Source organism: Chionomys nivalis, chromosome 1 (genome assembly GCF_950005125.1).
Source record: "Chionomys nivalis chromosome 1, mChiNiv1.1, whole genome shotgun sequence".
Taxonomy (NCBI): Eukaryota; Metazoa; Chordata; class Mammalia; order Rodentia; family Cricetidae; genus Chionomys; species Chionomys nivalis.
In genome coordinates, this window is record NC_080086.1 from 3,480,974 (window position 1) to 3,496,906 (window position 15,933).

Here is a 15,933-nt window from a genome sequence, read left to right on the forward strand (position 1 = left end):
AGACAGGCAGGGATCTCTGTGAGTTCAAGGCCAGCCTGGTCTACAGAGCGAGTTCCAGGACAGGCCAAAAAGCTACAGAGAAAAACCAAAGAACCACAAAAGCAGTCTCCTGTGAGTCAAAATCAGCTTCACTGCAAGCCTCTGCTACAGACACAGACTATTATTGCCCTCGCTTGACAAACAGGCAAAGAAAGTGAGGCCTCCAGAGCCCAGGATCCACCATTCTGTACTCCACACTTCTCCATGGGACGCCTATCTTACACGTCTTGCCTACTGAATCATCTTCCTACCCACCATGGAGCCAACACAGGACCTCAGCACGTGCTGGCCCAAGAAGCCTTGTCCTTGTCACGTGTCCATTTACTGCGTACTAGGGTCTTGGCAAAAATGGCATGGTCTTCAACCAGCATATAATCTATTTGAAAAAGTAAGACACATCTAGATAGAAACCATTTGGAGAGCCTATTCTGGAGAAATCTCTTCCCTCATCTGTAAAACAAGCAACGCTTATATGGTCCTCATCATTAATAGGGACAGCACGACTGAACTTCTTATTGCAAAGTACAGTTTAAGAAACAACTACAGCCGGGCGGTGGTGGCGCACGCCTTTAATCCCAGCACTTGGGAGGCAGAGGCAGGCGGATCTCTGTGAGTTCGAGACCAGCCTGGTCTACAAGAGCTAGTTCCAGGACAGGCTCCAAAACCACAGAGAAACCCTGTCTCGAAAAACCAAAAAAAAAAAAAACCAAAAAAAAAAGAAACAACTACATACCGAATGAACGGCAATGAACAAGCCTAGCGTTAGAAGACTCAAAGTACCGAACGAGTTAGGCTGGACAACCTAAACTCATCCTCTACAAAGTAGCTGCATTTAAAATCTACAACACAGGTTCCCCGATTCCAGAGTTCTCTGGCTGAGTTCCGAAGGGAAGACGGACTTCAGTAGGGAAACCATTAAGGAAGAGGGCTCATGCCTGTCAAACATGCCAGAGGTCAGTCCCTCTGCACAGTGGCAGGAAACACAAGCTGGGAAAGAGATCAAGATCAGGTGAGGGGACACGGTGTCACAATGGTGACACCAGACAGGCAAAAATCCAAGAATGATTTTTTCCTAAAAAGGTAAACGAGGATTTGCTACAAAGCGCATCTTCAACTTCCATAATGAATCTCTCAGAATAAAAGATGTGCATTCCGACTGTCAGGCAGGAGTTCACTGAACACAGACAGCTGTGTGAGCAAAGCTGCGATTTTACCAGAACAAAATGTCATCTGCTGTAATACAGACTCCAGCCTCTTCACCTCGAGTCCAGCCCACCTTGCTCTTCACTCATCTTCCGCCACAGTAAAAGCCCACAGAAGCCTGAGCTTCTTTTTTATTGATTTTATTGAGCTCTACATTTTTCTCTGCTCCCCTCCCTGCCTCTCCTCTCCCCTTATACCCTCTCCCAAGGTCCTCATGCTCCCAATTTACTCAGGAGATCTTGTCTTTTTCTACTTCCCTTGTAGATTAGATCCATGTCCGTCTCTCTTAGGGTCCTCATTGTTGTCTAGATTCTCTGGGATTCTGATTTGTAGGCTGGTTTCCTTTGCTTTATGTCTAAAAGCCACTTATGAGTGAGTGAGTACATGTGATAATTGTCTTTCTGGGTCTGGGTTACCTCACTCAATACATGTTTTCTAGATCCATCCATTTGCCTGCAAATTCAAGATGTCACTATTTTTTCTGCTGTGTAGTACTCCATTGTATAAATATACCACATTTTCCTTATCCATTCTTCGGTCGAGGGGCATTTAGGTTGTTTTCAGGTTCTGGCTATGACAAGCAATGCTGCTATGAACATATGAGCACATGTCCTTGTGTTACAGTTGAGCATCCTTTGGATATATACCCAAAAGTGGTATTACTGGATCTTGAGGAAGGTTGTTTCCTAATTTTCTGAGAAATCGCCACATTGACATCCAAAGGGGCTGTACCAGCTTGCATTCCCACGAGCAATGCAGGAGTGTTCCCTTTACCCCACAACCTCTCCAGCATAAGTTCAGTGTTCTTGAGCCAGATCTTTTCTAAATCTCAATTTCACTAAGTAAAAATTCCTAGACAAAATGCCGACTAAAATTTCTTCAAGACTGTGTAGGCCACATCATAGCGATCTCCAGGCAGTAAGTCTCTGCCTCAGGTTTACCTGTATGAGAACTCAGGGAAGCCAGAGCTAAGACTGGCAGGTAGCATACGCAGCATGAAAACTCTGGGCAAAAAGACGATTCCCACCCCAGGCAAACGGAGGATAGAGTGAGACTTCATCACGCTACTAAGAATGGTACATGATTTAAAACTTAAAAACCGTTTATTTCTGGAATCTTTGATTTAATATAGCTGGAGAATGGCTGACTGCTGATAACAGAAACAGCAAAATGCAAAACCAGTCATAACGGTACTGTACCACCCTCTTAATTACTGGATTGCTTTAGTCTTATGTTCCGTCCTGACGTCATCACCACGACCCCACGTCTTTTCAGCAGAAGCTCTGACTGGAAATAACAAGTTAAAATGAAGATAACAGCAACCTTATCAAAACTTATATCTAATGCAATGGCCTTGCTTCACAGCTCCTTCCTGTAGGGCATTTCCTGGTGCATTGGTAGCTTCAGCAGTGACTCAGTGTGGCTAAAGCCAGCTGCTTCTCACCCCTAAGAATGTTCACGTTTCCCCAAGAAGCTAGCCTGGGAACCATTACTCCATTAAGTCTGGCTGTCTAAAAATTCCTTCTTTACACAAGCCAAGTTTTCCATTGTCTGACTTTTTTTCTTGCCACGGCTTTCCACTTCAATAAATTAGCGGACTGCCCGAGACACATCCTGGTAAATATGTCACTTTGTGTTGTGTGGATGAGAGACTTCTGTCGTTATTTCAAGCTTTCCCTCTTGGCCAATAATCCCCAGAGCCAGCTCTTCTGGAGTCAGAGCAACTTGTCTATGAAGTTCCTTTCACTGCTTCCTACTCTACCTAAGACAGCCTGCAGGGAATTGACTCAACACTCAACCCTTCCCATAACAGCTATTTCCACTTCCCTGAGTGTTTTCCTCCACCCCTCCTAAAGAAGAGTTTTCTAGAATTCACGATTAACCCACCGGCCTCCACCCAATCGTGTCTCTCCCTGTCCTCCCCCTCGCCTTGCACTCACTGCCTGATCACAACTTTCTCCAGCCTCACCTGCGTCATGCCTTTCCCATCAATTCCCTGACAGAACAGGCAACGTGGACGTGGTCACCTGCAGCTCATCCCTTTCACTGTCATCCTCAATGCTCTACCCTCTGGATCCCTTCTCTCCTCTGCTGCTCTAACTGCTCTCGGGGTCACAGAAAGCCCTGGCAGACTCCCCAGCCTGCTGCCTGACATGGTACGAACAACCCCAACACAGGATCACCCCTTCCTATGGCCACCTTTTTTCCCTTTTATGGTTCCTGCTCTACATCAGCTTTTCTTTTGCCTGACCTCTACTAAATGTCACACGTTCCCTGAACGTTGGGTGTTTGCTTCTCTTTATTTTACACACTTCTCTTTGGGAGTTCATCTACCCTTGGCTCTTATGTGACAACTCTACGGAGAAGATTCCTATCAACCTAGGAATCTGCTCACACTGCAATCTTAAATTTCTAATTTTTGCTTACAATCATGTGGGTAATATCAACTCACAATTCTTTTTTAAAAGATGTATTTGTTTGTATGTCTGTGTATGTGCATATATGGGCATGTTTATGCGGGTGTGTACACAAGCAGAGACCAGAAGAGGGCACTGAATATTCGCTCTGTCCATCACTTTCCACCACCACCGCCTCTCCCTAGTTTCTTGGTTGGACTGGAAGCCAGAAAGCCACAGCAATCCTCCTGTCTCAGCTTCTCTTAGAGCTGGGGTTACAGGCATTTTCAGAGATGCCTGGCCTATGACGTGGATGTCAGGATGCAAACTCCAGTCTTTGTGGTCTGAGAACAGCACTCTTAACCACTGAGCCATCCCTCCAGCCCCCACCTAACAATGTTTAAAAGTCTTTAGTATACCACTTACAAAGCCAAACCAGAGGCAGGAATATGGCCTGGAATTCTACCTACCTTACCTTAGTGTCTAACGACCAGTCTGATTTATAGCATGGTCCCCACCCCCACCCAAGCCCAGCTCACACAATCTGCATGACCTTGACAACATTGCTTAACCTCTCTCCTCCTCTCCTCTCTCCTCCTCTCCTCTCCTCTCTCTCTCTCTCTCTCTCTCTCTCTCTCTCTCTCTCGCTGCTTTTGAACCCTTGCATGTAAGGGACACATACAAGAGCAATACTCCTTCTAGAGCAAATGCAGGGATTAAGTTAAAACATGTAAGATGCTTACAAGTGCTTACTGCATAGCAAGAGCTAGGTAAGCATTAGCTACTCCCACTGATAACACTGTTCACCTAAAAACCTAGTGAGAGGGTTATTTTATTAATTTATACAGTGAGAACACAAAGGTAGATGATTATGAATGAATCATAGTGTGATTGCAAATCCTAAGAGATCAAACTTAACTCATATTTCCCACTAAAATTCCATTTTTCCTTATGTGCTCTTCTGGGCTAAGGGTCACCTATGCTCTCTAGACGCATTTTCATGTAAACACCTAGTGATAGCCAGCACAGTATTTCCAAAACCTTCTTTATAATCGCCCTCTTCCACACCTTTAAAAAAATCCCCAAGTGAGAGTAGCTTGCCAGATATTCAATGAAATAATAACCATATCTGTCACCAATCCAGGGCAGGTTGTTTGCCAAGAATAAAGCTATTAGTACTTCACAGACATTATCATACTTAATCCTCATAACCACCCAACTACTCCCAGTTCTCAGCAATTTAATTAAGCAAAATCACACAGCTAGTAAAGACAGGGGATTCGAAACTACAATCATCTGGCTCCAGCGCCCACACCCGTCATTCCTGTAGGGCGTGGCTAATAAAATTCTCATAAGCACCACCTTCGCCTTCTCAGCGCTGGAGAGCAGACTTCTGGGTGTTCTGGTTTAGGAAGCGGAACTGAGGTCAGAGCTAAGGACTAGAAAGTGAACAGACACAAGACACTGCAGCTCTGGGGCTGACCCACCACCCTACCCACCTAGGTTAACTGAGACCGTGCTTCGAGAAAAACGACTGAGTTACTAATCTCCCTTCTGCAGGGTCCCTACAACATGTTCCTTTCAGAGCAACTGACACCTTCCATGATAGCTAACATCTTTTCTTAGGAATCTATATGCCAAACAGGCCAGCGGCAGTGAAGAGATGGGCAGATGAAATTTCGTATAGCTGATTCAGAATACCATCTACTTCTCGGCCTCTAATTTACTTCCCAACCTGCCTTTCTAAACTCGCAAGTCTTTCTACCTCCGCTGCCATTTTTATCCAGAGTCATTATTTCCAGTGATTTCTGATCCTTGCAAAAACTCCCAACACGAGCATCAATGCCAGCACTTTACAGACAGGAAAACTAAAGCACAGAGAGCTTAGTGACTTGCAGTAGTAACCTGTGACAAACAGCAAGGCGAGACTTCTAATGAGCCTATGGGCCTCACACCTGAGGTGTTTGTTTTTTAAATCCAAAACGACAGGCAGCTTCAAGTCACTGACCCCTAAATGGTGATGTGAAGAACATGTCAACTCTAGAGAACCAAAGTCCCTAAGCAGAGAAAATGTCAAGAACCTTAATTCTTGTACCGGGCAGTGGTGGTGCACGGCCTTTAATCCCAGCACTGGGGAGGCAGAGGCAGGTGGATCTCTGTGAGTTCGAGGCCAGCCTGGTCTACAGAGCGAGCTCCAGGACAGGATCCAAAGCTACAGGGTTTTGTTTAGACACTTTCTCGGTTGTGCAGTTAAAGTCTGATGAAGGAGCGTGTGTGTGTGTCTGTGTGTGTGTGTGTGAACATCTGACAGAAACATCCAAGCAGCTGACCCAAAGGAAACACTGAGGCCAGAGCAACTTCACACCTATGTCCTGCAGACTCTCAGGTCCAACCAGTTCAAAAGCAACTTCACACCTATGGCCCAGCAGACTCTCAGGTCCAACCAGTTAGTTTCCTGATTCATCACGGTTTCCCTTTCTCTCCTTCTCCCTCTCCACCTCTGCCCACAGGGCCACAGGCTCTTCCATCAGCCATAAGGAAAAGGAGAGCATGTTCAAATTCCTCTTCAAACAAAACGAAATCGTTTACTGTGACCTGTTCTAAGAGTTGGTCTGAGAAAAAGATAATGATGGTCGCAGGGACAGTCTTTGTGCAGCTCCACTGATGCTGCGGAGTTATTACATGATCGAAAACAACAACAAGAACAGGCCAGCAAGTTCTTCCTGTTTTCACGTTCTTCTAAATAAAGAAAATTCAATAAAATTTCCCTACTAAAAACCCATACAACTCTGTGGCAGTGAGATAGCATTTATGCAAAGTTCTACAGCTGGAGATAGGAGTGGTAGTAAAAGCAATATAAGTTTTCCAAGAACCACCTTGTGTCCTGTTTGCCCTTTAGGATTTGATCGTTTCTTTGTGCACAAAATCTGGCCACTGAAAATAATATCTTTTTTTAATATTTTTATTTTATGCTTTGACAATTTCATACACGTATACAATATACCTTGGTCATATCCACCATCACCCCACTACCCTTTCCCTCTTCCCTGGGTCACCCTCCATACACACATCCCTCTCTTGCTTTCGCGGTGTGTGTGTGTGTGTGTGTGTGTGTGTGTGTGTGTGTGTGTGTGTTTGGTGGGTATAGGGCTATCCATTGCAGCAACCTCCCAGAGGCTACACCCCCAGAGAAGACCGACTCTCTCATGAGCCCTTCCTCCCTGAAGGCACCATCGTTAGCATCATTTCCATCTAATCAAGCTTACCCCGTTATCAAAAACACACGCGCTATGAACAGCATACCTGCTTTCCTGATGATGTGGGCTCTACATCAAAGGCCTGGTGAATTAGAGAACAGGTAAAACTACCCCCAATCACACTCAAGCTAATGGGGTGTCCATGAAATTTATAGCAAACCCCAACCATTACAGCGTCTGATCTTCCCCCTCTGTGCTCCATACCTGAGCTCTGAGTCTTGGCTGTAATGACTGGTACTCTATACCCCTCAAGTCCATACAATCCCTGCATTCATGGCCGCGTTCAGGTGCCGTGCTGTTACAGAAAGCGCTAAATGGTCTGTCTATTCTCAACTCCTTAAACTTGCCAACAAAAACAGACATGTGTTTGGGCTGATCAAGATGTGAGTCATGACCCGTTCCAGGGAGACACATAAGCCCAGCGCAGTCACAACCTGTGACAGCAAACCCACCTGGCCCACTCAGAGTCAGAAACAGAAAGTGCCCGATGCACACATACCGCTCTGCATTTAACTCAGACCTTCCCTTCTCCTTCTGAAACTGCGTAACAAGCACGCAAACATAAATCTTTTCAGAGAGGCTGATTTTTAATCTAAAAACCCAACTGTTTGGTATTTCGGTTCCTTCAAAGCATAAGATGAAACAGAAAAGGAACCCTCCCCACTTTGCTTTCTAACAACAATATGATTACTGCATACCGAAGAATGCAAAAAAGAGAAGTCTTTGAATTCTATGTGGTGGGTTAATAGAGTTTAGGGTTTGTTTTATTTTTTTAAGCCATGAGCTTTATTTAATGAAGTATTAATCTCTGTGATATACATGGCAAAAGCTGCAGGGGTGAGCAGGCAATAGGTTCTGACATGCACTGCAATAAATCTGAGTAGGAGGTACTAGAACAGATGAGGGAACCATAGAAGCCCACAGAAGTTTTTAGACAGTTTGATAATTAATTTAACTATAATTTTATGAACTTCTGGTTGCAGCAAAATGCTGTCCAGGAGACACTTTGTTCACTAAACACCACCCATCACCAGAATGGAGCTCTAACTTAGTAGCTTTGCATCTCTTGTTTAAACTCAATATTAGAACTATGGGGCGCGACAGAGCTCAGCTTGATTTCCTGCAGCCAAATGAGAGCTCACAAACTTCTGGAACTCCGGTTCTAGGTGCTCCAATGTCTTCTTTGGGCCTTCAAGGGCACTAGGCGTGCATGTGGCACACAGACATACGTGCAGGCAAAACATCTGTTCACGTTAGACAGAAATAAATTGTCTTTATCTGGGAAAGGGATGGGAATCTGAAGAAGACACCTAGCATCTACTCCTGGACTTTCACACATATATGCACACATGCACACACACACACACACAGGCACACACGCAGGCACACACACACACAAAAGAAAAAGAAATCAAGACACAGACCCAAGAATGAATGGATATGCAGTTATTAACCAACTCATTTACATTCACTGATTTTCAAGGTAATTCAAACGAGGACAAAGACATGAAATATCTCTGAAAAGACAGAACGTTGAATAAAGTTTTCCTTCAGTTAAGTGTGGAAATTGAGTTGTTTAGAATACAGATACCTTAAAAATTGGAAATTAAAACCTCAAAAACTCAATTTTAATATAACAAATTATCGGAATAATTAACTATAAAATATAAATAGTCCATGGATATAAAAAGTTTTTAGGTACCAAAGAGATAGTTCAGTGGTCAAGAGCACTGGCTGCTCTTCCAGAGGACTGGGGTTCAGTTCCCAGCACATGCAGGGTAGCTAACAATTGTCTGTAATACATTTCCAAGTGATTTGACACCTCACAAAGATATGCATGCAGACGAAACACCACTGCGCATGAAATAAAAATAGAAAAATTATCAAAAAAGAGATTTTTAAAGAAGTGGGCTGGTCAGCAACAGGAGAAAATGATCTTGTTCTGATTTATCTCATGCTGGGACAATGAATGACAAAGTCTATATGAACAGTTAACTGGTGCTCGCTCAATGAACTTGTTCTCAAGAAAAGTTTACAATAGCTGTCAGGTTGGGCGTTATGCAGTTGGAATTATAGCGTGGCCTAGATTTCAAGTCTCTTGCCCAGCAATGCCAACTGCCTCTCGTTTCAATGTGGCTGTTAGAACAGTAATAGTTGTTTATCAAAAGGAATTGAGCCAAAACCTATCTCACCTTTCTTAATTAAGCTATATATCTTTTAACAACTTTAATTTTCTTTGTACATGTATTTATTGTGTATATATTCTAAGGAGTTGAGGCTGGAAGACAGCCTGGGGCACTCAGTCCTTTCCTACCATTCTGGGTTCCAGGGACCAGATCTGGCAGCCTTTACCCACTGAGCTATCTCTGGCCCAAGGCTCTTTAACAGTACCACGTTAGGGCTGGAGCGATGGCTCAGCAGTGAAGAGCCCTCTCGATACCTGCACAGAACCAGGGTCCTGTCCCCAGCACCCACATGGGGCTTTGCGATTCTGACGCCCTCTTGCAGGCTCCTTGGGTACTGTACAGCATGGGGTGTATACACACACACACACACACACACACACACACACAGAGGCAATAAGCACAAACACATGAAATAAAAAATTAAAGTACCATGCCTTACTATATACCTCATCTGCCCTCATAAACATGAACTGAAAAAGAGAAGTAATATTTCAAATTAAGGATGTACAGTTAAACTGTTATTACTCAAAAAAAACTGTTTTAAAATTCGTCAAGAAACATATATTACACACATACACACATCCTAAAGATAGTTTTCACTTGATTTGCATGGTTTTGGGGTTCTACCTTTTAGCTGCAAGCTGTGCTATTAACCAGCGCTACACAGTGCTCACCTAAGTGCCCACAGGAAACTCCACATCTCTTTCCTGATAAAAGAAGAGTGCACGAGAAGATACAGTATGTCGTATATGCTTGCACTGAACATAAAGACCAAAATTTTGTTCAATGTTATTGCTGCACCATTAGCTATTTTCTAGGCTTAGTCCAAAAACACAAACCAAAATTAAAGCGTTCTGTTCCTGTAAAGCGCATGTTCCCTTTCCCAAAAGTCGGTGTGTATGATGGCACACACATGTGATGACAGAGGGGGGCAAGAAGACCAAACGTTCAAGGCCAGCCTGGGCTAAATGGTGAGAGCCTATCTCAAAGGAGAGGGGAGTGGAGAGATCCTGGCCGCCTACCCTGTGCTTTTTCATTACTTCAGGAAAACAAAGCAAAACAAACACAAATGTCCCCTCCAGGTTTGACGATGGAGACATCTTTTAAATTCCATCTTTAAAGTCCTCCATCCCCACACTTCCTGACTTGGGTTTACTAGACATAATATAAGGACTTTCTTTCCCCAGCTCTTGGAAATGCCCTTCAGGTCAGAGTCTGGGATGCAGCTTTTGACTAACAATGAAGTCCACTCCTACTTCCTCCAGACCTGGCAACCAGAGAATCCTCACAGCTGAGGAACCTCTGCCCTGCAAAGGGAAGCTTGCTTCACCAGAAGTCTCTCTCCAAAGGAAAGAGCCTTGAAACACTGATAGAGCCAGGGTTAGGGTCGGTGTGTTCAGAGATAATCTTCTCCCAGAAAGAAAATCTCCAAGCAAGAGAAAAAAGTTTGAAATAAGAAATAAAAATCAGAATCCTACCAAGACAACTGCTTTCTCCAGTTAACAGACTTTTTGAGTTCCCTTTGCATTGTTCTCAGGTCTTACCAAAGCAAGGGCTTGTGTCTGTCCCCCATGTTGGAAAAGGTCATAGTCTCATTACAAAGAGTTTGTACACCAAGCCTTCTTTCCCGACCAGAGTGCTGGTACAGACTCTTAACCTCAGCACTCGGGAAGCAGAGACAGGCAGATTTCTGTGAGTCCGATGCCAGCCTGGTCTACACAGTGAGTTTCAGGCCAGCCAGAGCCACAGTGAACTCCTGTTTTAAAAGGAATAAGATTTAAGCTCCTTTCTCTAAAAATGAACCCTGAAAACACACCTCACAGCCTTCATCCAACCTTCCTCAAGGCCCCAGGCAAGACCTTAGTGGGGTTTAAACAGCAATAGATTTAGAACTGTGCCCTCAAGAAACCAGTTTTCCCACAAAGGTGAATATGCCTCAAGCGAATTTCTCAGCCCCTGGCTGGGCTGTGTAAAAGAATACCTTACACGGATGTAAAAATCACGCTGATACTCTTTCCCTTAAACAGGGTGCCGTGTAAGGGAACAGAGAAGAATGGAGCTGTTTTCTCTTTATTTTCTGGGGATGATTTACAAAAATATGTATGGCGTTTTGAAATAGTCTTCCCTCCTATCCCACCCACACGTGCACTTCCCTGCTGGGTCCGTAAGTGTGGGAACCAGGGTTCCAGCATCCACCCCTGATGGATGCCCTGCTCTGGAATATTACAGGGAAACTGAGCTCCAGGGTCTGAGCACACTTTCCAAGACTGGAGCTCTGTGGTATTATACAGAGATCAGGGCTCCACTCCAGTTCCCTGACAGGAGTCCAGTGTGGTGGAGGTTCTGGGGTGTGGGGTTCCACACTTCCCTGGCTGGAGTTCTGTGGTGTCAGAGTCTGTGGTGTGGCAGGGAGGGGAGTCTGGGGTGTGATCTGGGCACACACTTCCCTGGCTGAGTCTGTGGCGTGGTAGGGCCATGGTGTAAGACTGTGCACACATCTCTGACTAGAGTTCTGGGGTGTTTGGGTCCCAGCACGCTGCCCTGACTGGAGTCTGTGGTGGGGAGGGTAGACCGGGTGTGAGCTGGGAGCCCACTTCCGTGAGTGGAATCTGTGCTGGGAGACCTTTCTGACTGAACTCTGCGGGGTGTGAATGGGAGTTCCCGGGTGTGAGCTGGGGGCACCCTACCCTGACTGGAGTCTGTGGATGAGAATCTGGCTGTGAGCTGGGTGCACACAACCCTGACTGGAGACTGTGGTGTGCAGGGGGAGCCCGGGTGTGAGCACATTTTCCCGACTGGAGTCTGTAGTTGAGAGTCTGGGTGTGAGCTGGGAGCACACAGCCCTGACTGGAGTCTGTGGATCAGAGTCTGGGTGTGAGCTTGGAACACATTGCCCTGACCGGAGACTGTGGTGTGCAGGGGGAGCCCGGGTGTGAGCACATTTTCCCGACTGGAGTCTGTGGTGGGGAGTCCCGGAGTGTGAGCTTGGAGCACACCGCCCTGACCGGAGTTCTGTGCTGTGGGGAGGCGGGGGGGGCCCGAAGCCCCAGACGAGTCCCTTCCTGTCACCCCGAGGCTGCCCCCCACTCCCCGAAGCGGGGATCCCCGGGTCGCAGGAGGGACCGCCCGCTGGCTTACCTGCGGCGGAGGGCCACCGAGCTCCACAAGTTGCAGTCCCGCCTCCTGGCGCCGGTCCGGCTGCCAGATCGCTGCTCCCGCGGCGGTCGCCCTGCGCCCTAGGCGGCGACAGGAGCCCGGGACGGAGCACAGCGCCGGGTTGACATCACCGCCGCCCAGGTGCCGCCTCCCCTCGGTCCTCCCCGGCTCGCCCGGCCGGGCTCCGCCCCGCCCCCGGCGGGAACCAGCCCCAGGGGCGGAGGGGCGTGGCTTCGCGCCCGCGGCCCGCTGATTGGCCCGGCGCGCGGTCACTCCGAGGCGCCGCCGGGTTCTCCCGCATTCCTGGCGGAGCCCGGCGGAGCTGGAAGTGGGCGTCGGTGGGGAGCGCGGCCGTGCGGGCTGCGGTCCGCCGGGGCGGGGAGAGAGGAGGGCGGAGAAGAGCCGTGGGGTCGGGTCGGGTCGCGGCTCCTCCCGGGTCGGAAGCGCCGCTCACCCCGAGGGCCTCCCTTTTTAAGGCAGAGCCGCCTCTGTGTCCCGGACGGGGCGGACGCGGCCGGCGGGAAGGGGAAAGCAAAGGCCCCGAAGGCCCCGAAGGCCCCGAAGGCCCCGAAGGCCCCGAAGGCCCCGAAGGCCCCCGACCCCGCAGCGAGGGCCCCCGGGGGAAACTGAGGACTTGCAGAGACTGTGAGGACTGGGGATCCCAGACGCGGCCACCCTAGCTCTGAGTGGTCAACTGGTGGCGCTCAACCACGTGGTTGCTTTTGCATGTAGCCACAAAAATAGTAAAACCTCACGTACCACGCAAGCTTTCAATAAAATGGACTCTCCAGGAGAGCAGAAATTTTACTGTTTACATTTTTTGTTTTGAGACAGGATCTCAGTATATCCGCAAGGCTGATCTTAAAATTGTTATCCTCCCGCGTTGGCCTTCTAGTGGCCGGGATTGCAGGCCCACACTACCAAACCCGGCACTAACCTGTTTTTTTAAAGATTATTATTTTTGTTGTTTATTTTTTCCAGAAGGGATTCTCTGTGATTTCCTGACTGTCCTGAAACTCGCTCTGTACACCAGGAACAGAGAGATCTGTCTGTCTCGGCCACCTGAGTGCTGGGATTAAAGACGTGTGCCATCACGCCTGGCTATTTTATTATTTTTAATTATGTGTATGTATGTGTGCGCGCGTGGAGGCCAGAAGCCCTGGGTTTCACTGGCAGTTATTGGCATTGGAGTTAGTGGTGGCTGCGAGGTAGGAGCTGGGAACTGAACTCAGTGTTTCTATAAAAAAGCAGCAGAAGGGCTTAACTGTTTGGCCATCTCTCCAGCCCCTGCCCTAAACTTTCTAAGTATATAGGGTTTTGTTGGGGTGAACAACTGGAAAGGGAGAACCCTCACAATTGACTTCAAACCTCATGATAATAATTACTGTTGAACCAATTGCAGTGACTGAGCTAACAATTAAGAATTAACTACTATTTACTCTCCGGTGGATATCAGAGGTATATAATCCTCTTGGCTGCCAAGTCAGGAAGGTTCTCGGGAACCCATCTTTCAGTCCCCTGTCCCCCGTCCCCCCACCACCCCCCAGACCCAGGACAGAAGGGAATGATGAGAAGTGGCTTTGTGTATAAGAATATGTACATAGGTGTCAAAGTATAGCCATCCTCATCTAGAAGTACAATTAATTTCTGTTAGCTTTTTGTGGGCTTTGGGGTTTTTCTGGGGAATGGAAGATGTTGGGTTTGTGTGTGTGTTGTCTCATTAATTTGATTTTTGTTTTTCTGTGGGGTTTTTTTGTTTGTTTTTTGAGGCAGAGTCTTAGGTAGCTGAAGCTCTCCAGAACTCACTATGTAGCAAGTACTAACCTGGAACTTGGGAGCCTCCACGCCACAAATGCTGGAATTAAGGTGTGTGACATGTGACTCTATTGTTTGTTCTTTGATTGAGGGTATGTCCTACATTCACCATTCCACCAAAACGCGGGATGAACTCACAGTGCTCATCATTGTGTCCCATGTAATCTTCCCAGCCCACCTGTCCACAGGAAGTAAATTGATTTTAACATAGGGCCTCAGTCTGAGCAAGGTTCCCCGCTTCCTGTAACTGATCCAGAGGATCTGACGCCCTCTTCAGTCCTCCAAGGGTACTACACTATCGAATTATCTTGGGTCAAGAAAAAACCAGGCTAGCTAAAAGATGGACCAATTATATTTTTCTTTATTATAAGGGGCAAACTCACGAAACAGGAACGAGAAGTCCAAGCTCAGCTGTGTAGCGCGGGAACCAGAGAGAGAGAGGGAAAACCTTGATTGGGCCGCCCCGGGTACCCAAAGGTCATGCCTTAACCTGATCCCACCCCTTAAAGATCACTGGCTGAGGGAGATTGCCCATCACTACACGCATGATGCACACACATGATACAGGCACACATAACTGGGGGCAAGACACATTTTTAAAAATTAGCTTGATTGTTCACATTCCACACAATTTTAGGCACTTTGAAGCTGCAGAAATAATCTAGATTTGAGCCTGGGTGCAACATTGGACAAGTTTTACTCGCTATCTGTGAGTGAAACTTAAGTAACTTCCACGCTAAGTGGGCTGACAGTGCCTACCCAAGGTCATCGTACAGGGTATTTTACAAGTGTGTAAGATGTGCATACCCAGCTGGAGACATTCCCTGCCTCTCTATTAGCGTGTTATACTTTGTGATGGGGGTGGGGTGGTTTGTTTGAGACAGGGTCTCACTGTGTAACCTAGGGGCTTGGGAACAGGCTCACCAGGAACCTACAGAGCTCTGTATGTCTCTGTGTCCGGAATGCTGAGATTAAATGCATCTGTCGTCACACCCAGCAGGTGGATATCTGAAACGGTCTCAGTATGTAGTCCAGGCTGGCCTGGAACCCACGCTGCAGCCATGCCTCGGCCTCCAGAGTGGCGGGACTACAGACACCACACAGCATTAAATTCAAAACGTCTGAAGAGCAAGCTTCATGCTCAATCCCTCTGTGAGCTCAGCAAATAGAAGAGCAATAGGAGCTGGAGGATGGATCATGTCACTTCTTCCCCTCTTTACATACAGTCTACTCCCAGATTATTTCTAGCCAGAAACATCAGCCATCTCCTGGTGGGTTTCCTCCTCTCCCTCCCTCATAACCACAGCCTTTCCCTCCCTTCCCCCTCCTCCACCTGCTAGTGAACCCCTAACCTCCCCCCCTACCTGCATCTTCTAAACTTACTGCTCCACCTCCCTTGGCCACCCCAATACCCTCTTCACACGGTTGGTGCCTGTATTCTGCCTCGCTCCCTCCCAGGTGCCCTCCCAGAAGCTTGCAGACACTCCTCCTCCAGCCCTAGACATGGGATGGCTGCCTCCGGACTCCCTGCTCTTCCAAAACCCACAGCCAGCCACAGGAGGGGGAGGGAACGTCCGCCCCCACAGGGATGGCAGGATAGAATAACAGGAAGTTGCCTCCTGTTCCCTCTACAGCTGGAATGATAACAGCTGCTACCAAAGTCCAGAAAACAAAAGGCTCAGAAGGAAAGCTGGAAACAGAAAATCTGGAGCAACCATGCTCAAACCAGGGGTTACACAGAGAGTGGGGGAGGAACGGGGCGTGGATTTCAGCCTCTGTTTCTCCCTCCTTTCTACCAGAGCCCCCCCCCCTTAACTGTTCTACACTTGCCTGTCACTCTAACACTGAATTTTTTTCAAACTAGCCTCAGGGGCTGGAGAA

The 15,933-nt window shown here is 47.3% G+C and overlaps 1 protein-coding gene across 11 annotated transcripts in view; it reads right to left on the reverse strand.

Annotated features, from left to right (window-relative positions):
* Ppfibp1 (PPFIA binding protein 1) overlaps window positions 1–12,399 on the reverse strand; it is a 148,810-nt gene extending 136,411 nt beyond the window's left edge. For all 11 annotated transcript variants that reach the window (XM_057761843.1, XM_057761915.1, XM_057761905.1 and 8 more), the window contains exon 1: window positions 12,220–12,399. The gene's annotated coding sequence lies outside the window, so the exon portion shown is untranslated. The remainder of the gene's footprint in view (window positions 1–12,219) is intronic.
* Between the last annotated feature and the right edge of the window lie 3,534 nt (window positions 12,400–15,933).